Raw genomic sequence first — 24,493 nt, forward strand, 5'->3', positions numbered from 1 at the left:
CCACCAGTAAGTGCATCTACTCTAGCGTCGCAGAAATCCTGGGGTGAGGGATGAATCCCTACAATTTATCCCGAATCGAAGGATCTTGATTCTATCTCCCGTAGAGAATATCCATATAAAACCTTGGGATTGCTGGAAGGGATGAAGCAACGGAACCACCATAGTACTTCTGGTAAGAAAGGGTGGTATATGTAATTTCTAAGAAGCTGGCTCTGGATAAGAGATAAGAACCCCACCCGATTTCTGGAATTGGGATTCTTCCACTTGCAAAATATTTGGTAGTCAGACACGGAGCCGTATGCAGAAGGAGCTGCCCGTACGGTTGTCTTCGGATTGAATTGCAACGATACTGAATCAGGGTTATGATTCATCAACCTGCGAGTTCCCATTATGATGGACAGGCGGGTGAATGTATTATGGAAGCAGAAGAAGTATCGAAACCTTGTGATTGTATTACTAGGGTTCATGTATAAAGAACCGGCAAACCTTTATGGATGATCTCCGAAGACATGGAAAGAGACGTTTTTACGTCAGCGAAAGAAGCCGAAAATCATGGTATTGTAGATCCCGTAGCATCAGAAAACTCTCCAGATTCAAGATTAATTTAGTAACTTCTACTGCTTGGTGGGGAATGTCCGGGACTCACGAGGAGTCTCCCGATATGAACAGGGGAGATCCCTACATTCCGGTACTTTAGGAATCGATACTATTTGGGTGTGGGTATTTACCAAATGTCATTCACGAATATTGATTTGCGGGGGGGGGGGGGGGGAGGAGCAACACCCAATTCCTCCCTCTCCCAGGTTTATGACTTGTGTGAATCACCGCTATCTCCACCACTTATTCCATCTCCCATATTTTCTATATGAGGTTGCCCGGGAGATAAGGATTCTACCAACTCAATGATTGAGGTGTCCTCCATGGTTAGGAATAGTCCGAACCCCAAAACCCTGCATCTTTTGGATATGCCAACCAATCAACAACTTATTAGGAACGCAAGACAACCAATGGAGATTGGAACAAAATCCCCTGCCCTTCGGGGGTGCCCCCAACGCAGAGGGGTATGTACCAGGGTGTATGTGCGACACGTTTGAATCGTAAACCAAATGATATTGGGGGGTCGGTGTCGCAGCAAGATCCCTTCACTGTAATTAGGCAAAGATCCGTCATCTATATCCTTTACTGAGAGACGAAAATTCATAGTTCTGATTGGTGCAAATCCAATCATCTTAGTGTGAGATGAGAAGCAACTTATCAGTGATACTAAAAAAATCACTAAGCGACGTGGGGATGAGGATATCGATTCCCATATCTCTGCTGGAATCCCTGCAATGGCGGTAGCTTTGCTTTGGGTCAACCATCCAGCCAACTACCGAAGTGAAATACCGTTACTATACAAATAAGTCTTTCTAGGATGAAACTCTTTACCTGATCTCTCAAGTCTTGAGTGGAGCCGGGGATTGGAAACTATACGACTTACCAACAGTAATTCCATTTCCCCCGTCATCGGGAAATCATAGGCTCCGGTGTATAGGAAGGACCCAACTGTCGAGGAAGATACTACGGAAACTTTGGAATCCATAACTCCCTCTGGTGCAACTTCTTTATCAAGAGGCATCTGATCTCGGGGATTTGTGGACGGGAAGGTTAAGGTAGCAAAAGCCATTGGAATCATTATTTTCTACGTCAGATAGGAAAGTCTCTTGCGGGAATTGTTCTTTCAAAAGAATTAAGTGACCAGATTCAGATTCTATTTCAACTATTTCTGATCCTACTAATCCGAATAATTCGGATATCAGGAGTGCGGGAATTGAGAGTTTTGGTGTGCCACCGCGACCGTGCATGCCACCAGATCTACACTTAGCAATTCCGTCTTCTTGCTAGAAGGATGCATCCAGACGGTTCCGATGATATGAGAGAGGTGGGATTCATTCGGGACTGAAGGGGGGGGGGGGGGGGGTTGTATCACCAGTGTGACAGACAGAGTCCCCAAAGAATAATTTTGATATTTTGTGAGGGTAAACACTCAACGACTAGGGTAAAACGCGGATCTGTGGCTCGGAAACGTCGCAAAAGTATTCCTGAAATTACATCTGGATTTAGGGGAGCTCATTCAAAGCTATTTAGAACGGCGAATCAACAGGAAATGAAAGCATTGGCTTCTGCTTATCGAGATAGGAGTAATCGAAAGAGAGAAATTTGTCGCTTACGGATTGCCCGGATCAATGCAGCAGCACGAGGGAATGGAATTTCTCATAATAGGATGATTCACAATTTATATGAAAATCGAGTTTATCTGAATCGCAAAATACCTGCATAGATAGCTATCCTAGATACTCACTGTTTTTCCGAGATTGCACAACTACCAGTATACGAATCTACTGGTTGAAAATAAGAAACCTCTCCGGATATTGTCTCCCGGAGAGGCGGAACGGACGGTAGTAAACTACAAATATTCCACCCGGAGTATTGGTTCCGACTCCTATTCATTTCTCCATTTAGGGTTAATAGGATCGAGTAGTCGGTTGAATGCCAAATCTTTCAAACTAGAACTTAATTGTCTAGTCGCTAGCAATGCAAGGTCTAATTCTCGTTATTCGAGAACGGTGGCAAAGCTAAAATACGAGCTCTTTTGATTGCGACAGCTATTGAGTGCTGTTGTTTCGGGGTCAACCTACTCATTCATCTGGGTGAAATCCTTCCCTGTTCACTTACAAATCGACGGAGTAAACTTATATTTCTGTAGTCAATAATCTCGTCGGATCGGATGGATGGAGAACGTCTACGCGAAGACTGCTTAGATTTATTCGTGATACCTTTCATGACATTTCCGAAAACTATTGATTATTTTCCAGTTGATTAGAAACAGATCACTTATTTCTTCGACTCTTTGTGAATGGTATGTTTGTAGCAGCAGGGACAGTATCTCCTCGATTCCAATCAAGTAGGTGTATTGCGACGATTCTTACGCGTAGTATATCGAAAAATACCTAGAGATTTGTCGTCAGTCCCTTTTCGGGTGCAACTTGTGCATTCCAAAGCAATAGTTACTCTCGCATCTCTACTTTTAGCCATAGGATTCATTGAAATAAGTGAAGGAAATGGGGGAGGAGTGGATGGGAAGATACCGTCTCAGTAATAAATCATTAATAGAATTCCCGATTTATCGATTTCCAGTAATGAATGGATCGCTCACTGCTCCCCTCACGGAAATCGATCTATTTCTCCCACCTTACTTTTGTTTTGCTCAACCCCCGCCTCCCCCCGACTAGAGAAATGGAAATATCAAGGCATCTGGAAAGAATCGATTTATTTCTATTAGTAAACCGGCTAGCAGCCCAAACCATATCGTAGCCAACACGGGGGCCGTGGAAAGATAAATTTTTACATCTTGCATTGTGAATTCTCCTTCGTTTTTCAATCGACTAGGAAGATGATGTGTCTCTTCCAGTATTTTTACCACGACCAACCCCAGTAAGGGAATCGGATTCTTCCGGTCTGGGAATGATTCGGAGGCGACATCCTCTCGGGACATGGTTACTTCTTAAGTGGGTAGTCAAGTTCTGTGGCTATCAGTTATAATTACTTGGATCACGCGTCTCAATACCGAGAATGCCAGTCGGAGATCGAGACCAATAGGGATGTAGCGCAGTTTGGTAGCGCATTTGTTTTGGGTACAAAATGTCGCAGGTTCAAATCCTGTCATCCCTATTGTTCCCCGTACATCCCAAAATGATATTGGTGAGAAATTGGTGACAAGAGAAATCCATCTGGGTAGATTGTTTGTGTTATTCAACTGATTCCCCCACAAGAGACATTCCATTTATCTTCCTCTCTCCTGGTCGGTGAAAGAACCACTCCGATTAAGAGTCTGATTCTATTCCCGTGTCCGGATGTCCGCAGATTCTGATTAGAATGGAAACTGGCTTACGTGGGGAATGGAGCGCCCTTAGTTCAGTTCGGTAGAACGCAGGTCTCCAAAACCTGATGTCGTAGGTTCAAATCCTACAGGGCGTGTTTCTCCGACTCAAGTCGGTATCAGCTGGTTCGACCAATACCCACACATACTAAGAATTTGCATTTCCCGATCCCTCTGGATTACCAGAGAGATCTTAGGAATGGGAGAAGGATATGGCAAATGAGTCTCCGTCTTCTACCGAATATCTAGTTGGTCGCCACGTCGATATTGCAAATATGCAGTTACAAATAATCCAGCTAGAGTTATTGGGATCAAACCCAACACAATTCCGGATAGCAGTGCTTCAACCATTTGGGTTCACATACATTTAGTACAAATACTTACCGAAAAAGATTCAGGTATTAATTGGTAATAGATGATTGGTAAGTGCGGCGGATCAGTAAGTGCTAATGGGCACTCCTCGTTCCTTCTAAGCTGATACTCTTGTATCATATAAGCCGGATCTTATTCAATCCAACAAATAATACTGAAGTTGAGATTGGTGCGGACGATAGAAAAGCGAAGTGACTCGGTGGAGTAAGCATAGATTTAAGTACCAAATTGATTTAGCAGATAGGTTAGTAGAAAAATAATTGGTTACTCGGAACTATCGAAAGGGGATTCGAAGCTTGGTAGACATATGAGAGCAGTTTATCCGACGAGAAGATCGCGTTTCAGAAGCTGGGAATGGGATCGACAGTTCATCGAAATATCTCCAACCTCTGAATGAGTGGGAGGAATCGAATCTTCCCAGAAAGAGGAACAAGACAAGATTGGATATTAATATCTCAATTATATGTATCAGATACCCCTACATGACCAGGTTCCCCCGAGTTCTCGATGGAGAATCCTATAGTTCTAATGGCAGGATTTGATACGGAAGTCATTCGAAAGAAACTTAGACGTGGTGGGTTAACCACGCGCGTTGAGACTCACCGGAAGCATCGGAACCTCCAATTGAACAATCGGGGAAAAAAAAAGAATCATATTCTTTCCATAGGTTCTCCTAAAACGCGGAGAAAATACTGATAGATTTGTATACTCGGGGGGGAGGGGGGGAATTACGGTTTCTCCGCTCGGTTTATTTACAACTCGTTTATTTATCCGGCGAAATAAGAGGAATATTGCTGCTTCGAGGGGGGGCTAGCTATACTAATCCAGTATGTTTCGGGTATACCCTCGGTATAATAATGACAACTTAACGGGGATCGCTCAGGTATACCGGTAGATTCTCCATCTACTGGTACTCACACCTCTCGGCAAGCAATCCTCCTTAATCCCGCAGGGATATACGGAGCTGAACATGTCTGGGAATACGGGAGAACGTCCTTCTGCTGACATTATTACTAGTATTCGATACTGGGTCATCCATAGCATTACTATACCTTCTCCGTCTATTGCAGGTTGGTTATTCGTCAGTACAGGTTTGGCTTACGACGTTTCTGGAAGTCCCCGCCCAAATGAATATTTTACGGAGAGCCGACAAGAAGTTCCTTTAGTAACTGGCCGCTTCGATTCGCTGGAACAAGCTGATGCATTTACTAGATCTCAGGAGGTACCAACGACTCCAGATAGAACTTATCCGATTTTCACCGTTAGGTGGCTAGCCGTCCACGGACTAGCTGTACCTACAGTTTTTTTTCCAGGCTCTATATCGGCAATGCAATTCATTCAGCGATAATCCCTATATAAGCTATAAATCCACGACGCAACCGAACCCGAATAAACAGAGTGTGGAATTGAATCGTACAAGCCTTTATCGGGGACTCTTATTGATCTTCGTACTTGCCGTCTCATTTTCCAACTACTTCTTCAATTAGAAACTGAAGAGATTTGATAACCCCAATTGGGAAAAACTAAGACCTGATTTATTTGTGACTGTTCGTGTCTCGAGTCGTGACTAAATAATGAAATCAAAAAGGGAGGGGGGTGGGACAAATGGCCAATACCACTGGAAGGATTCCTCTGTGGCTTATAGGTACCGTAGCTGGTATACTCGTGATAGGTCTACTGGGAATATTCTTTCATGGAGCCTATTCGGGATTGGGATCATCCCTCTGAGAATGAATAAGCATTGGGAAATTCTTCCTACTCGCAGGTGAAAAGATGTGCCGGATCCCGGGGGTTCATAGGTCCGGAAACGGGTCAACCCCCTCTTCCGGAGTCTGTTCTACTGCTCCGGGTGCGACAACCCCCCAGCTGTATATGCTACTCCGCCTCAGCAGAGTCAAATTCTGGTACCGTACTCGGGTGAGTAGGTTATTCGATCGATTCTCTCCCGAAGAATCGATCGCAATTGGATGAAGGGGCGGTAATTATTGCAATCATTTGATAAGTATGGGACAGATTCCTACCGGGATTGGGAGGGTGCATATGCTTTTGATAACAAACCAACCCACGAGTCACTCGTCTGATTCTTCGAGAGATCGAGGGATGGGGGGAATCATATCACATTAAATCTCTGGACTCGGGAGGAAGAAGGAAGGACTCGACCTGAGGTTTAAATCCAATTCCAGGTCGATTTCCTCATAGTAAATTGGGGGGAGTACACGGTGGCGGTGGCTCACCCGCCACCACCGATATCGGAATAGAAAAAATAGTTAGCAAAATTGGATATATTTTCTGATACCTGTCGGGGAGACTATTATTGAAAACTTGGTTTCATCACCGAATATGTTTTTGAAGAATTCCAGTTATTCTTACTGCTAACTGGACTCAACCGGCTCCAAATGATACCACAAGAGTTGTACTTATCGCTTCGTTTAGACGTATAGAAGAGGTAGAAATCCAGAATTTGTCTTTGACTCGTCGGATTTACAGTCAATTACCAACCCTTTCCGGATGGTTCACATCCGAAAAGTATGGACTCAGAAATTCATCTCCGCCAATTGGACTTTCTCGAACTGCTTCTTCTTTGACACTGGGAATATCTGGGCCAGAGTAACCGATGCAAGAAAAAGTAGAAGACCTTGAACACGTAATGGATCCTGAAGTACAATCTCTGCCTCTGCTTGACCGAATCCACCCACGTTAGGGTTATTGGTCGATGGTTAATCAGCTTTAATATATTCACCCTCCGAAACGATAAGTTCGGGACCGGGAGGTACAGTATCAACTACTTCACGACCCCCCGATGTCTCTTGGGTAGTGATTTCGTATCCACCCCCCTCTCCCTACGTGTTATTCTAGTTATCCTTCCCGTCGCCGAAGCGTTGTAAACCGTATTATTGCTTTTACTTCCATCGGGATAGATCTGTCCCCTTCCCCTATTCCCTCCAACATATAGGGGGTATTTTAAAAAGTGTACCTCTTTATCAACGGCAGGATCCGGTGAGAGAATCGGAAATACGATTTCACTATATAGCTTACCCGGAACCGGACCTATTACTATCATGTTCTTTCTATCGGGGCGATAGCTCTGGAACGAAAGTTTACTTAATTTCTCCCTCGCTTCGGTTGGAAGACGATCAGAAGGAGCCAATTCAAACCCTTCGGGTGGGATCGGTACGGCGCCTACATTCAATCCTCCCTTTTTACCATTTGCAAGTACTTATTTTATCTACATATCATAAGGAATCTTAACAACTGCTTCGGACACAGTATTGGGAAGAACAGATTGCGGAACCTCAATATCCACGGGTTTCTTAGCCAAGTGACGATTAGCACATACAATACGTCCAGTTGCTTCTCGTGGATCCTCGTAATTCTATTGCGCAAAAATCGGATATGCATTTGATACGGATGGACGATTCATTCCATCCAGAGTGATCAACATTGGAAATGACAGGGTCAACCACTTCGCCATCCAGTCCTTACTACTTCTCTTTCGCATAGTTCGATTATTAGTATTAGGGTTTCTCACAAATAGATTGTTTCTTGACATCATAGGTAAAATATTACTCCCCTCTTTTGGAGTATTCTGATATCCCGACGATTGCGGGAATTGCAAATTTTTATCCTCCCACTACCCAATACCAGAAGAGGATAATAAAATCCAATTCCTACGAGAAGTGAGTCTACTCCGTTGGATGCAACTGGCAGATACTCGGTGGAGTGATTATCATTCATTCATTGTGTGATAAGTCGCTACGATTGAAGGAGATATACGACTCAAATGGCGAGGAATCCGATATTTGGAGACTGTGTCTGAAATAACCGGGAAGGTTGAGACGAAACAAGAGATTACATATTTGTTGTGAGCGAATCCCAGATGTTCCAGGAGAGAATCTACAACTATTTCCCAACCGTGGGGGGAGTGAAATCCAATACATAAATCCGTTAATGGTGGAGTAGAGAACGCTTTCGTCGTATCATTTAAGCTATAGAATAACTCCCGAATCCAGGAATTTGAAACTGCGAGTCTTTCTTTACCTACTACGAACAAGCAGATCGAGGTGGCAATGCTAATTACGTCGGTTACTAGGTGCGAGATTATCTGGGTGTTTCCCTCGTTACATATTACCACCAATTGAATAGTTTTGTCATACACATCTGTGCCGTAGTCTTGTAATTAGGTATATACAGAGCCTCTCATTGTTTCACCCAACCGGAGTAAGCCTTCTATCTCCTGAAGTCGTTTGAGAGCTACCTCTTCCCGGAAAGAATTAATAAATATTTGTGACTGGAAGGTATTCCACCAATTTCTGATCCGAGGTTCTAGAAACCAATTCTTCAAGACAATTGGAATCGCGGAAGGGAGAAGTAATAGACATCCGATATATTGAATAGGAGCTACTGCTTGATATTTAGCCAATTCAGAATCGTTAAGTACTAATGAACTCGATTGACCCGTCAACTCTGTGTTGAACCTTGATGAAGTACGAGTTATGGACCGTGGCATCAGACTTATAGACTCATAAGCCGTTGTACTACTGGGGGAATCCACTGATTTGCGGACAGAAAATTTATCATTTGAGTTATCATTTATTTGGAGTGACGGAGAAGTTGTGGGACGGTGCCGTGTCCAGGAATCAGGATCATTTGGAGTTGCTTCGATCCGAGCCAATTTCCTATTCATTTGTTCCGTCTTACTCGATTCTCTTGACACATATTTACCCGCAGGAGCCAAAGGATTATCCCCTGGTGGATTTTGCGATAAATCACCAATTATGTTTGGTTTCCTCCCCACCCTGCAGGGATCTAGACGAACCAGTGGAGGCGCTGATTGAAGAGGCAGAGCAACTGGGGGGTGAGATGGAGATGCATCACGGGACCTTTCCTCTGTCGATATTTCTTTCCCACGGGAGGTAGGAGGATAATTCCCGATCAGGAGCAACTGGCGTTGCTTCCTCCTGATAAAGAACTTAAGACTATTCCGAATCTTCGATACAGATATGCTGATCCTACATTCTAAAAGACTCCGATATATAGTAGATAGAGATTTACTAGGTTCTGCATCCGTATGAGCTACCGCAGCCTGTGACGAATCTTCCGTAGATGATATTGTTTCTAGATAATAGGAAGAGTCTTCTCTTACGGATTGTAGTCGCTTACTAGCTTCGTAAGCTCTATCCGGGGAGCGACGTGGGGTATTGTAGAACCACCGGAGGAGTCTCCAACAGTATGATTTCATATATTATTTATATGGTGAGGAGGGGAATTCACGAAGTAAATTACTAAGTGGATGAATCCCCGTAATCGAATCCTCTTTTCTAATTCCCTTCTCTAATCGTCACTATACCATCCTAATTTCCTTCCCTCATCTCATTCGCTTCTTCTAGGAACCTCCGGATCGGTCGAAATATTAGAATCCCTCGATTGATACACGTGAAAAACGAGCAAGTTCAGCAGCTTTTTCTTCTGTTTCTCCCGACGCCGAATCCTCACCAATCCGGGTTAGGGGAATGTCTTGCCGACCCCTCATCTTCAAGTAAAGGACTCGACGAGGATAGAAACCTCCTCGAATTTCCAATTTAACTGCTTGTATATCTCTCATTGCAAATTGGATACAAATACGACGGTTTCCCCCGGGGAAACCCCAGCGAGAAATGGGGAAGATTCCTTCTCATTTATCAAATGAATTGTAGCCGCTACCCACATCCCGAAATATCGTACGCCACGGATAAAATCCAGGGAAGAGACCCGCGATACCATAGAAACACATCACAATACCTTGTGGAATGAAAACAATCTGTCCAGATGGAAGTGTGGGGATTAAATCTTCACCAATATAACTAGAGATTCCAACCGCCGGAAAACCCATTGCGCCACGAACCGGGATACGGGCCCAACACAAATTACTGAATCTACGAGAACCTCTTGGAGAATCTACTCGAAACCATTCGGATTGACGATTCATTAATACTCCCTCCAGAAATTGCCTTGTTGGAATGAATCAGCCGCTTATATTGTTATTGGTCCCACCTCTACCCTACCCCCCCCCCCCCTCCCCGAATAGATGCAGATACAGATACAGCCGATGCTTCGACATCACTTCATTTTGAAAAGGATTCTTGGAAGGGATTCTGTTTCCGAGAAGTTTAGAACATTTTCCACTGTTTTGGTGCGTAGGTGGGGGTCGCTAAGATCTATATGTCTTAGCAACGATGGAACGATCCACGTCTCACTTATCCATAAGGGGAAAGTGAGATATAGATTGAGATGACGTTAAAGATTCCCAAGTGCTAAAACAAGTGCTCAAATAAAATAACCGCCGGTGAAGCTATGTGGAAAGAATATATCCGACCGAATCAAAAGCAAGAGTAGTAGTCGTAATTGATCGATCCTATGGAACAATTTCCGTGAGATAGTGTACAGAACAAGAAATTGTAGAATTTCGTCCCGTTCTATATAAATAAACAGAGATATCATTGTAATTGCCGGAAAGACCGAACCTACTAGGGGTACAGAAATGGAAGGTAAATAGGACGCTGTCGTAATGGAATCACCTCAAGTAAGAAAGATATGACACAGATAGATGTATCTATAATGACATTATATTGTTATTTTTATCTTTTATCCCCCAATGTCTAATAATAGTCTCCTTATCTCACGTAGAAAGGAAGTTTTTATACATTCGATATATCGAGACAGTTACTCGGAAATTGCTACGAAATCCATATTGTTTCCGGTAAGGTATCTGATTCCAGCTCCGATCAACTGACTCAATGAATCTGCAGACATCCGCGGTGTCTACTTCGTCGAATCAGGCGCACAGCAGAGTCCGAAATTATACCGATGGTTAATCTCGATTTCTTACTGAGGTATAATTGCATTGTGGCATAATTTGCATGGCGTGATATCAGAGAAGGATAGAAAAGTATTGTTACGACGGTTCGCTGAATAAATTCCTCTCATTGGAGAGGTAGAGAGATTAGTAGGACAACCCCGAATTGATAATTCCTAACTTGATTAATGAGAAGGAGGGAGAGTGATAGAAACGGGGGTTTAACCGAATGGGGGGAAAGGAGGTTCAATTCCTTTTACAAGGAGCTGAAGAATAAAGCTCAGATATCTCACTCGGAACACCTTTTAGAGGATTACGTGGAACAATTGAATCGGGTGATCCATGATCAAATAAAGATTCAGCTACTTGAAAGCCATCGGGTATCTTCTGACGCAGTGTTTGTTCAATCACCCTTTTCCCAGCAAATGCTATGTATGCTTTGGACTCAGCAATAATTACGTCCCCTAACGTACCAGAACTAGCAGTAACACCACCCGTAGTTGGATAGGTAGGAACCGATATATATAATAATCCCTTCTGAACCTGATGTATTTGTGGGACGGGAGGAATCTTAGCCATCTGCATCAGACTCAACGTCCCTTCTTGCGTACGTGCTCCGCCGGAAGCACAGATAATAACTAGTGGAAGGGATTGATCCGTGGCACATTCGATTGAGCGGGTAATCTTTTCACCTACCACAGAACCCATACTTCCCCCCGTGGATTGAAAGTCCGTAACACCAAGCGCAATAGGTGTCCCGTTTAGACATCCCACCCCTGTCTGAACAGCATCAGTTAAACCCGTTCGTTTCTGGGAGTTGATGATGCGACTTCCATGAGAATCCCCGTCAGAGAAACCTGGAACATCTTATGCAGTCATGTCTTCATCCATGGGAATCCAAGTGTCACGATCGATCGGAAGTTCGATTCTTTCTGTACTAGTCATTGGGGGGTGATAGCCGCACTCCTCACAAATATTTTTATTTTGTTTTGGGAATCTCACGTAAAGCATGTTACCGCAGTTGTCACACCGAGTCCACAACCCCCTGTCGGTATCAATGCTTATGTCTCTATTCCTTCCTCTCTCACTCAAAACGTAACCCTTTGTGGCTTTTTCGAGGAAAGCCCCGATCAATCCACCAAATTCGCGTTTATCTTCGAACCGATTTCTCACAGACATAGGAATTTCCTCATTCATTTCTTCTCCTTCGCTTCGGAGGTAAAAACAGTCGATTCTATTAGATTTCATTTCATCAATGAGATAGACACAGAGATGGAGAAATCATTTCTGAACTATCAGGATCAGCGTCTGTTCGGAATAGGCGTCGAATCGAGACTGACTCCGAATCCGATAACTAATTGGCAATTGACTGATCATCTATTTGATCAATCATATGTTAGAACCCCACAAATAATTATCCAATAACACTTCGTGGAAATAGTTGTGTCGTGTACTGAGAGGCACTGAATCATTTCCTTACTACTCGAGTCTCTGCAGCTCGTATTCCACCTCTCCTATGCAAATTGGGGGGGATTCGAACCCCCGTCCCCATGGATCGGAACCATGTGCTCTCATCCGCTGAGCTACCAACTCCGATCCGTGGCATATCGGGAGTATGGAGGGGAATGTTCCTTCTCCCTATACTCCCTGTTCGCCCCACGAATCCTACCGAATGAATGAGATTCCCGAATAGTTACGGAAATTACAATGTATCAATTGTGTCGAATTCAAATTTGATCTGTTTCCATACCTCGCAAGCAGCAGCCAATTCGGGACTCCACTTACTAGCTTCGCGGATAATCTCGTTACCTTCACGAGCAAGATCACGTCCCTCATTACGAGCTTGTACACAAGCCTCCAATGCAACTCGATTAGCTACGGCGCCTGGTGCGTTTCCCCAGGGGTGTCCCAAGGTTCCTCCGCCGAACTGTGAGACAGAATCATCTCCGAAGATTTCAGTTAGAGCGGGCATATGCCAGACATGGATACCTCCCGAGGCTACGGGAAATACACCTGGCATGGATACCCAATCCTGAGTGAAATATATACCACGGCTTCGGTCTTTCTCGATATAATCGTCGCGTAGCAAATCGACGAAACCCAGTGTGACTTCTCGTTCTCCCTCCAGTTTACCCACTACGGTCCCGGCGTGGATATGATCCCCGCCGGACATACGCAATGCTTTGGCTAGGACACGAAAATGGATACCGTGATTTCTCTGTCTATCGATAACAGCATGCATCGCGCGGTGGATATGAAGCAGTAGCCCATTATCTCGACAATAAAAGGCCAAGCTAGTATTTGCAGTGAAGCCTCCCGTCAAATAATCATGCATGACGATGGGTGCTCCCGATTCTCTAGCAAAGACTGCTCTTTTCATCATTTCCTCACACGTACCCGCAGTGGCATTTAGATAATGTCCTTTTATTTCGCCCGTTTCGGCCTGAGCCTTGAAAAGAGCTTCTGCCACAAACAGGAACCGGTCCCTCCAACGCATGAATGGTTGAGAATTTACGTTCTCATCATCCTTCGTAAAATCAAGTCCGCCACGGAGACATTCGTAAACAGCCCTGCCATAGTTTTTAGCAGATAAGCCCAATTTTGGCTTGATTGTACATCCCAGCAAGGGACGACCATATTTGTTCAGTTTATCCCTTTCGACTTGGATACCGTGAGGCGGCCCAATGAAAGTCTTGGAATAAGCAGGAGGAATTCTCAGATCCTCCAAACGTAGAGCTCGTGGGGCTTTAAATCCAAATACGTTACCTACAATGGAAGTGAACATATTGGTGACGGAACCCTCTTCAAATAGATCCAAAGGATAAGCTACATATGCGATATATTGATTCTCTTCCCCAGCAACGGGTTCGATGTCGTAGCATCGACCCTTGTAACGATCGAGACTAGTCAGTCCATCCGTCCACACAGTGGTCCACGTACCTGTGGAAGATTCTGCAGCTACTGCAGCTCCAGCTTCCTCAGGCGGTACCCCGGGTTGCGGAGTCATCCGGAAGGCTGCCAAGATGTCAGTATCTTTGGTCTCATAATCGGGAGTATAGTAAGTTAGTCGATAATCTTTAACACCAGCTTTGAACCCAATACCTGTTTTAGTCTCTGTTTGTGGTGACATGAGTCCCTCCTTACAATTCAATTAGTAAATCCTGCAAGGATGAGATCTGCTCGACATAGATGGAAGAATTCAACGTGAAGCGTGGAATAGGTCCTGATAGATTCGACTCGAGACGTTTGTCGAAACTCTACCTCAAGCATGGGACATTAGTATTTTATAATACGTCCCACATGTAATGCAACTGACTCTGGTTGTTTCGCACGGAAATTGCTTGAAGAATTAGATCGTAATACATCTCGATACATTGACTCGGGAATCTTTTCGTGGTTAGACTGGTCAGTAGAAGCAAAAAAGGGGATTGAATTCGATATCTGGTTCGCTTTGCGAATAGACGGGGGAAAAAAGGGGATTCGACGAATGAGATGTAGCAATCACATCTAACTAGATGGACCAACTCGTGGGTATCGCGCTCTTTTGCCTCCGACCCATATGTGGAGAGGAGGAAATCAAATCCTACAGTACCTGTCACCCATCTGGATGGATCGGAATCGACTTCCGAGGAAGCAAATGATATGTTTGAAAAAGGGGGAGAAGGGTGTGGAACTAGTAACTCCCCACCATCAACCAATTAGCAATGAAATGCCAGATGGTTCTGCCAATTCGACAATCAAATGAAGATAATACACCAAAACAGTTACGAAAACCAGTTCTTCTGCTTTTGGAATTTCTAAATCAGTGGAGAGAAATGTGGGATATATTACCCAGATCATTGGACCAGTATCGGATGTGTCTTTCCCTCCAGGTAAAATGCCCAATATCTACAACTCTTCGATGGTTAAGGGGAAAAACCCGGCGGGTCAAGAGATTAATGTTACTCGTGAGGTGCAACAATTACCGGGTAATAATGAAGTCAGAGCCGTAGCTATGAGTGCTACAGATGGTCTGATGAGAGGTAGGGCGTCGTCGATACAGGAGCTCCTCTCAGTGTTCCTGTTGGTGAAATTACTCCTGGTTGAATCTCTAATGTCCCTGGTGAACCCGTCGATGACTTGGGTCCCGTAGATATTGGTACGACGTCCCCCATTCATAGATCCGCTCCGGCATTTACGCAGTTGGATACTAAATTATCTATATTTGAGACGGGGATTAAAGTCGCGGATCTTTTGGCTCCCTATCGTCGAGGAGGAAAGATTGGATCATTTGGAGGAGCTGGAGTGGGAAAAACGGTTCCTATCACGGAATCAATTAACAACATCGCCAAGGCTCACGGAGGTGTATCTGTATTTGGTGGGGTGGGGGAACGCACCCGTGAGGGTAATGATCTTTACATGGAAACGAAGGAATCGAAAGTTATTAATGAACAAGATATATCAGAATCGAAGGTGGCTCCAGTTCATGGTCAGATGAATGAACCACCAGGAGCTCGTATGAGAGTTGGTTCAACTGCTCTGACAATGGCTGAATATTTCCGAGATGTGAACAAGCAAGATGTCCTTTTATCTATCGACAACATATTTCGTTTTGTCCAAGCAGGATCAGAAGTTTCTGCTTTATTGGGTAGAATGCCTTCCGCCGTGGGTCATCAACCAACTCTTAGTACAGAAACGGGATCCCCACAAGAGAGAATTACTTCTACCAAGGAAGGATCGATAACTTCTATTCAAGCTGTTTATGTACCTGCAGATGATTCGACTGACCCAGCTCCTGCTACAACATTTGCACACCCAGATGCTACCACTGTGCTTTCGAGAGGACTAGCAGCTAAAGGTATTTATCCGGCTGTAGATCCCTTGGATTCGACTTCAACCATGTTACAACCCTGGATTGTGGGTGAAGAGCATTACGAAACCGCACAAGGGGTTAAACAGACTTTACAGCGTTATAAGGAATTGCAAGATATTATAGCTATTCCCGGACTGGATGAATCGTCAGAAGAGGACCGTCTAACGGTAGCTCGGGCTCGGAAGATAGAACGTTTCTTATCACAACCCTTCCTCGTAGCAGAAGTATTTACTGGTTCGCCAGGGAAATATGTTAGTTTAACAGAAACCACTAAGGGATTTCAAATGATTCTTCCTGGAGAATTGGATAATCTCCCTGAACAAGCTTTTCATCTGGTTGGCAACATCGATGAAGCCACCACGAAGGCTGCAACCTTACAAGTGGAGGGTCAATGAAAGGGATGGTACTGAATCTTCGTGTAATGGCTCCTAATCGAACTGTTTGGAATTCTGAGGTTCGAGAAATCGTCCCATCTACGAGTAGTGGCCAGATTGGTGTATTGCCCAATCACGCTCCACTTCTTACAGCTTTGGATATGGGAGTCCCGAAGGTACGTCACGATGGACAGTGGTCCGCAATGGCGTTGATGGGTGGTTTCGCCATGGTAGACAGTAATCAGGTAACAACATCAGTCAACGAAGCAGAACGAGCTACCGAAATTGATCCTGAGGAGGCTCGGGAAGCTCTTCAGACAGCTCAAGCTGACGCAGCTCAAGCCGAAGGCAGAAGGAAAGCTATTGAAGCTAATCTAGCATTTAAAAGAGCTAAGGCGAGATTAGAGGCTTCAAATACTACTCAATCATTCCCACTTTTAGTTGCGCCTGTGAGAAACGACGGGAAAAGCATGATGGGACACACAATGATTTGTTAGTCCCGTAATACTTCGTATCCATCCCAAATATTTGTAGAACTTATTAGGTATCATTTCAAGTATTGTGGTACCTAATGAGTTTTACCTACTATTGGATTCGAACCAATGACTCTCGCCGTATGAAAGCGACACTCCAACCACTGAGTTAAGTAGGCTTCTATTGCTTGTAGTACTCTATTATACCGACCCAGGGAGAGAATTTCAAACAATTAGAACATCAATAAATATTTGATTTTAACGGCAAAAGATGAGTCTCGCCTCCTTCTCGGTTGGTTACCAGCTTGACAGGGATCATCCGATGCATTATACTAATGTAGCCACAGGGCTATAGCTCAACGGTAGAGCACCTCGTTTACACGTGCGCCGATGCTTCTCGGGAAGGGTTCGTCGCTATTCAACCGATCTACGCGGAATATACCGCGTAAGTTACTTATGTCTTACCCTATTGGGAGATGTGGAAGAACAGTAGCATGACGAAGAATCGATCGGAAAAAGGATCGATTTCGGTGGGTTGATATGGTCAGTAGATGATACGTCTAATGCTAAGGGTGGTGGGGGCAATGCGAGGACCTCAACAAGATCTCTTCTTCGTCCTACGAACCTTGAGGTGTATGAGGGTATCGTATCTCCTTCCTAGGCGATCGAGACACTTAGAATTAAGTGGATTTGTGTCTACGGGATGCAAACCTGTGTCAACACTAAGAATCTTCTCGAGAGACTTCGGGATTGCTTCGGAGGGAACGAGTTCTTCGAGCACACGGAACCATTTCTTTGTTATTTATAATGAAGCAAAGGATGGTGCATCAACAATGGCTTCTTCCTCCCATCCGGTGGAAGACTAGTTGATGAGGGAGCCCAATGCCACGAAAGAAGCATGTTGGGTTCGTGAAGCAGTTCAAGAATTTATATATTCCGATCTGCATTACCGAGAATGTTTACGGTTCGAATCCGTATAGCCCTAATCTTTAATGATAAGCCGGTCTCGCCCATCGCAGCGGAACTAATTGAGAATTACCCAGATTCAACGCGACTCGCATGAACTATATAGATCGTAGGGTCACTACTTCCGTTTCGATCAGGGGATAGGGATGAAGATCAGGAAGGAGAAGGAATTATTCATTAATAAGTTCCTCAATGATGGTCAATCGGAGAAAATTCAGATAAGAATCTAAATTGACGGATTGCTTTCCATAATAGATAATCCGTATAAATCAATCTTATGCATCGATTCGGTAGGGAGGTACATACCATACCCCACTACCTACTTAGTAGAATATAGTCCCCATCCGGTTCTTCCGGCAATTTGACTCATCTCACGGATTCCAGCCAAGAGCTCATTTCCGGATGGGGAGTCCCGTTTCTAATAATCTTCTCGCAAGTCCATTTGGTATCCAGCATCTTCCGAGGACTGGATCGGAGGGACGATTGGCTCATCACTGGGGGGGTGTACATCCCGATTCCATTCTGGGATGAGATGTCCGTGAGCCACGTCTGGCATCTCATCCCCGATCGAACGATCGAGGAGTCAGCAACCCCCCCCCCCTTCACTTATCATAAAGATGTTACACCCACACGGTGGGGTGAGAAGATAAATACCGAAGCAGGAGGAGTATGTAAATGTTTTTGCTTCCTAAACACGATTCCTTCCGGATCCTCCTACTAGTATCCATCCTTATTCCCTATACAGCCTTTTCGGTTTCCAGATCCGTCGCACCCATCCGCGAGGGGCCTGAAAAACTAACAAGCTATGAATCAGGTATGGAACCAAAGGGAGGGGCTTGGATCCAATTCCAGATCCGTTATTATATGTTTGCCCCGGTATTCGTTATTCCCGACGTCGAGACGGTCTCTCCCTATCCCCGGGCTATGAGTTTCAGGGAATTGGGTCTATTTGCTTTTACTGAAGTGTCTATCCCCATATCCATATTAATTGTCGGTTCGATTTATGCATGGTGAAAAGGAGCATTGGAATGGTCCTAATTTCTAACTATTCGGGTAAGAGGAACGGAGTCGACTCCCGTGGGGGGAATCCACTAATTAACTCCGTGGAGTCCTTCTCCCCCGATCAAGACACATCAAACTCGATTATTTTGACTAACTTGAATGATCTCTCCAATTGGTCTCGACTTTCCAGTTTGTGGCCACTCCTTTACGGTACTAGCTGCTGCTCCATTGAATTCGCCTCATTAATTGGTTCACGCTTCGACTTCGACCGGTACGGTCTAGTACCAAGATCCAGCCCCAGACAAGCTGATCCCATAATAACGGCGGGTACTATCACCATGAAGATGGCTCCGTCTCTAGTGAGACTCTATGAACAAATGCCCGAACCAAAGTATGTAATTGCTATGGGGGCATGTACCATTACGGGAGGCATGTTTAGTACGGATTCTTACAGCACCGTTCGCGGAGTGGATAAATTGATTCCTGTGGACATTTATTTGCCGGGTCGTCCGCCCAAGCCCGAAGCTATTATTGATGCTGTGACAAAACCCCGCAAAAGAATTGCTCAGGAAAACTATAGGGATCGAACTTCTTGTCGAACCCGGAAGAGATATTTTAGTCTGAATCACCGACTTTTTTTCGTACCCAATACCTATACCGGTGAATACAATCAACGAATCGCAAATCAGTCTTCGAAATCCCTATCAAATATCCTCTCGAAGGGATTGAGTGGATTCGAAAGTATGCATGAAGAATCCGTATCAGAGGCGGGCGGGTGAAGATATTCCACAGAGATATAGAACGTTAGCTAATATGAGTATTATCAATAACAACGGCGATTCCAACATCGAGATGCGGGGTCGATTACCCGCTTGGTCGACTAGACATAGTTTAGCCCACAGACCTTTAGGTTCTGATTACCGGGGTGTCGAGATCCCACAGGTCAAAGCAGGGGATTGGCCTTCTATAGCTGTTGCTTCATATGCGTGCGGTTTCAATTATCCCCGTTCCCAATGTGCCTATGATGCAGCACCAGGAGGATCCCTAGCTAGTGTGTATCATCTGACGGAGGTGCGAGACGATGCAGATCAACCTGAAGAAGTATGTACAAAAGTCTTCGTTCCGAGAAAAGACCCCAGGATTCCATCCGTTTGTTGGGTTTGGAAAAGTTCCAATTTCCAGGAACGGGAATCCTATGATATGTTAGGAATCACTTATGAGAGTCATCCGCACCTACAACGTATCTTAATGCCTGGGAGCCGGCTGGGATGGCCTTTACGTAAGGATTATGTCGTACCCGACTTTTATGAGCTACAGGATGCTTATCGAATTGGGACGGAGGCAAAATTGAAAGCCATCCTCCCACTAGCCAATTCTGTATCATTCTATTTAATCTTGTGCGGCAGGTGAGGCTGGTCTACCTTATTTGAGACACTTGTTTCTCGTACGATCAATCGCATCCACGTATCTGCATCGAAATCCGCACCTACATATGCACGTTCAAGCGTATGTAGGTGTGGGTATAGATACATACCCCGACCAGTAGACCAATAAGCAATCCATATTTTTTTTTTGGATTCTCCTATTTCCAAGTGCGGTTTTCGCCCGCAGCCATCAGATCAAATTATTTCCCATCGGTATGCCAGGAACCAGACTTGAACTGGTGACACGAGGATTTTCAGTCCTCTGCTCTACCTACTGAGCTATCCCGGCCAGTGATTCCGCGATAATCCCAAACAAATATCCCAGCGTGGATTGATTCTTTCCCTTACCTATCCGTCCAATCGAAGTAACTATCCTCACGAATCCATTTTTTTTTTTATACCTTGCAGGCGAACCATTCAGACAATCCATTGGATTTGCCGAATGGTTCAGTCGCAAACCACTCAAAAATATTCTCGAGCTGGGGACGAGACATCAATCCGATTCGATTGAGCTATGAATCGGGAGCATGGATCCCCTCTCGTTTAGGTGGAGGAAATCAATACGTATTCGGGAGATGTATCTCGATACCCTTCGTCCGCTTGATGGGTCGAAGAATCCCATCCACCAGAATAGACGGGGAGGGATTTCTCTGTTTCATGGGGTAGATGCTTCCCACAACTCCTACGCAATTTGGATAATATGTTTCATCCCGTTCTACTGGGGATGTAGGGACTCGAACCCTCACGGTCCTACAAAGACCAACGGATTTTCTTTCTACCACAATTTGCATTGCTGTTTCCATCAACGGCGTAGAGTTGGACTCCATCTCTATCCGCGAAGGTCTGTTACTAATGGTTATTCATCGAACCATATTCATCCGAATACGGAGTATACATACACAAAGAGGAAATCAGGAGAAGATGGGATTCGGGGATAATCGAGTAGATCCCACCAATACCCGAGATTCTCGAGATTTTGATACAATCCTCGGTGCGGATGTTGAGTATGCACTGGGAGAGGATCCTCGCCGCTTATAGGATCATTCTAGATTGAATCATCCATGGAAAGAGAACATCTATCCGCTTAATGAATAATAGAAATTAATAGATCGTTCGTCGGAATAGCTTCCGTCGAGTCTCTGCACCTATCTCATCATCCGAATCCTGCTTCTGAAATGAGATTTGGCTCAGGATCGCCTACTAAATAATCCTAGGTTTCCCTGAATTTGAAAGCTATCACTCGGTGTGTTTCCATACCTAGGCTCAATCCAATCGAGTCCGCAGCGTCTACCATTCCGCCATACCCCCCCCCCCCTTGAGTCCCAAACCGAAGCAATGGATCTGCAATTGCATCAAATCCTTTTGCATGCCATCCGAGTTTGCATGTTCCATGCCATTTGTTCCAGAGATATTTCACGAGTCTCTTGATTCCGGTCAAGCGGAAATTATATACCCCGTCCCGATTCCCGAATTCTCAACCTCTTCCCTTTTCTGTTTCTATTCCCAATTTCCTCCAGAAAGGGACTCCACCGATCCCAGAGAATATATATCTGCGAGACCATACCCTGCTTCTCCGTATTCGCGTACCCATAAGAATTATACACGGGTGGGGTAATTAAATCAATACGATACGGTAGGAGATGGAATTATCGACTCATCTAACCCATCTCTGTGGTTGAATAACCCTTGCGGCTGACTGCGCCGTGGGCGCAACCACCATTGTCGCTTTAGGAGGGTTCTATTCCATCCCATGGGGTTCAAAAGAACCAGGAAAGCTTGGTTTGGATTCGGAAGTACCACATTCACAAGGCAGAGGTTATCGGTTCGATTCCGGCAGAATATTGCCCAGTATCAGTCGATGCACCAATACCGTGTCTCCCTTCGGCTTTGTCCCCCGCGTCGAAGCCTCCATTTCCAATAGAGTCGATGGGAATTCGAGTATTTGTTCGTCTACATTCATATGTTATGATTATTACAAATACCAAATGTTCAACAAAATTGGGTGACACTTATAAATAGTACCAGTACTTCGATTACGGAGAGGTCCATTCCGGGTCTTACCATGCTTACAAAGAAGGAGTTTTTATGTCTCGTTATCGAGGACCCCGTCTGAAAATAATACGTCGTCTCAAGGATCTACCCGGGCTTACAAATAAAACATCAAATCCGAGAGAAGCACGAATTGCTATTGATTAATCTGCTTCGAGAAAGGTATCTCAATTTTGCGTGCGTCTGGAAGCCAAACAGAGATTACGTTTCAATTATGGATCAACGGAACGACAATTGCCTAGATACGTTCGTATTGCTAGAAGAGCCAAGGGTTCAACAGGTCAAGTACCATTACAGCTACTCGAAATGCGTCCAGATAATATTGTTTCTCGTCCAGGTATGGCTCCTACTATTCCTGCAGCTAGGCAATTAGTTAATCATAGACACATTCTAGTGAACGATCGTATAGTCGATATACCGAGTTACCGTCGCAAACCAAAAGATACTATTATTGTGAGAAATCGACCGGGTTCTCGCAATGGACCAAATAGAGAGATGGAATTTTCTCGGGGAGACAAAATACCTGATCATTCAACTTTTTCCTCGTCGGGAGACAGTAGACCCACAGGATTAGTGAATGGAATCGCAAATCGGGAGTCCACTGGGTTGGATATAAATGAATTGCTCGTCGTTGAGTATTACTCCCGCAAAGCCTAACCCCAAGTAATTATCTAATAGTCTGGGATTCCTCATTCTGAAATTCGGATACCCCCCCCCCGGGGGGGGGGATTCTTGGAATTATTATTTGAAATCGGGAGTACTAACTGGAAGCATTCAAAGGATTAGCAATTCTTTGGGGTGCCGGAACAGAGTCAATGACGGAATGCAAAGGGGAAAGGGGGGGATTCGAACCCCCGGTAAACAAGAGTCTACATAGCATTTCCAATGCTACACCTTAAACCACTCAGTCACCTTTCCTGCAACTTTGTACTATTTACACATCTTACCAATCTAAGAAACCGGATAGCAACTCAATCCTCGATGATAGACGGGAAAAAGTGATTCCTGGAAGTGAGTGCAAGCCTCATCAGTTATTAAGAAATGAGATTAATTCCCGGAATTGAGGTAGGGGAGGTGACCCCATCCCTGGGATAGATTTTTAGTTGTTCCGAGTCGATTTCATAATGAGAGATTTTCAATTAGGTGATGCAGATCCCATCAAAAGCAATCACTCCATTAGTAATTATTCATGGATGCTGCGAGACTATATACCCCCATTCACACACGACTCTCATTCGGTGCGGAATTAGTTACTCCACCCTCCCAGTCGATTGAGGGGGAGGGACATAGATACCAGACGGATGCACCTCTTCCCCTTGTATTGCAAAAGAGATCTGTTCTTCCGGCATCCTGATTAACTCAATAATAAGTGGAACGAAGAGGAATTCCAATTACGCCTAGATCCCAGAGAAATGACAATTCTATTGATAGAACTCCCACGATTCTGGCGGATATCTTGTTACAAATCATACCGACTACTGATAGGGAGAAGAGAGCTTTTACTTATTATAGAGATGGTGCGATTTGGGGAGGGAAAATCGATTAACCTTAATTCCTAATTAATTGGGGGATTCAAATTCCGATAGACCCGCGTTTGGTGAAGGTATGTTTCGAACGGGAAACAAGTCCTTCTGTCGTGTATCCTCGATTGATGCAGCCTCAAATGCTCCAGTTTCGATCTCCGGCGAATCGTAGTAGTAAGCAAAAGGTGAAACCTACGGACCGACCTATTTGTAGGACTCCGTGGGTAGGCATAGGGGAGAGGCACTACGTGGAGGAATCGACAACGCAAAAGCTTCGTTACGGTTGGGTTCAGCCGCGCGTCGTGTTTCTATGACGAATACCAATAATGATTGGGACAACGAACATCCATCCCGTTCGTATTTTGGATACCCCTAGAATCATCGGAGATTGTCGAAGTAGCTGATCCCCATGAAACTCGAAGCGTTGGGAACAGAGAAATTGTCATTAGTCTCTTGGTGTCGACGTGTCGGAGTGGCACAACCATGTTAACAAGAGATTTTTGGCAGAAGGGATGGCTAGTCCAGTAGTTTCACAGACACTAGCCCCCGTTCATCCATAGGTTTAGAGTAGGAATTGCTAGACTATTCCAAATACTAGTCTCTCTCCATGCATCATGCAGGAGGAGCCGTATGAGGTGAGAATCTCAAGTACGGTTTTGAAGCGGAGCTCATTCACGCTGAGTGAGCGACCCTGACGAATGTCGGCC

The 24,493-nt window shown here is 44.7% G+C and overlaps 5 non-coding genes across 5 annotated transcripts; 2 read left to right on the forward strand and 3 right to left on the reverse strand.

Moving 5' to 3' along the window:
• Positions 1 to 3,637: 3,637 nt before the first annotated feature.
• TRNAP-UGG (transfer RNA proline (anticodon UGG)) lies at positions 3,638 to 3,711 on the forward strand. Its single transcript has one exon. It is a non-coding gene; the product is annotated as a tRNA-Pro (tRNA).
• A 232-nt stretch (positions 3,712 to 3,943) lies between these two features.
• On the forward strand, positions 3,944 to 4,017 carry TRNAW-CCA (transfer RNA tryptophan (anticodon CCA)). Its single transcript has one exon. It is a non-coding gene; the product is annotated as a tRNA-Trp (tRNA).
• An 8,625-nt stretch (positions 4,018 to 12,642) lies between these two features.
• TRNAR-CCG (transfer RNA arginine (anticodon CCG)) lies at positions 12,643 to 12,716 on the reverse strand. Its single transcript has one exon. It is a non-coding gene; the product is annotated as a tRNA-Arg (tRNA).
• A 7,714-nt stretch (positions 12,717 to 20,430) lies between these two features.
• TRNAF-GAA (transfer RNA phenylalanine (anticodon GAA)) lies at positions 20,431 to 20,503 on the reverse strand. The gene has a single exon. It is a non-coding gene; the product is annotated as a tRNA-Phe (tRNA).
• Positions 20,504 to 23,094: 2,591 nt separating this feature from the next.
• Positions 23,095 to 23,181, reverse strand: TRNAS-GGA (transfer RNA serine (anticodon GGA)). Its single transcript has one exon. It is a non-coding gene; the product is annotated as a tRNA-Ser (tRNA).
• Between the last annotated feature and the right edge of the window lie 1,312 nt (positions 23,182 to 24,493).

This window comes from Dipteris shenzhenensis, unplaced genomic scaffold (genome assembly GCF_047967505.1).
Source record: "Dipteris shenzhenensis isolate YYH24624 ecotype China unplaced genomic scaffold, Dip_SZ_1.0 scaf0215, whole genome shotgun sequence".
Lineage (NCBI taxonomy): Eukaryota > Viridiplantae > Streptophyta > Polypodiopsida > Gleicheniales > Dipteridaceae > Dipteris > Dipteris shenzhenensis.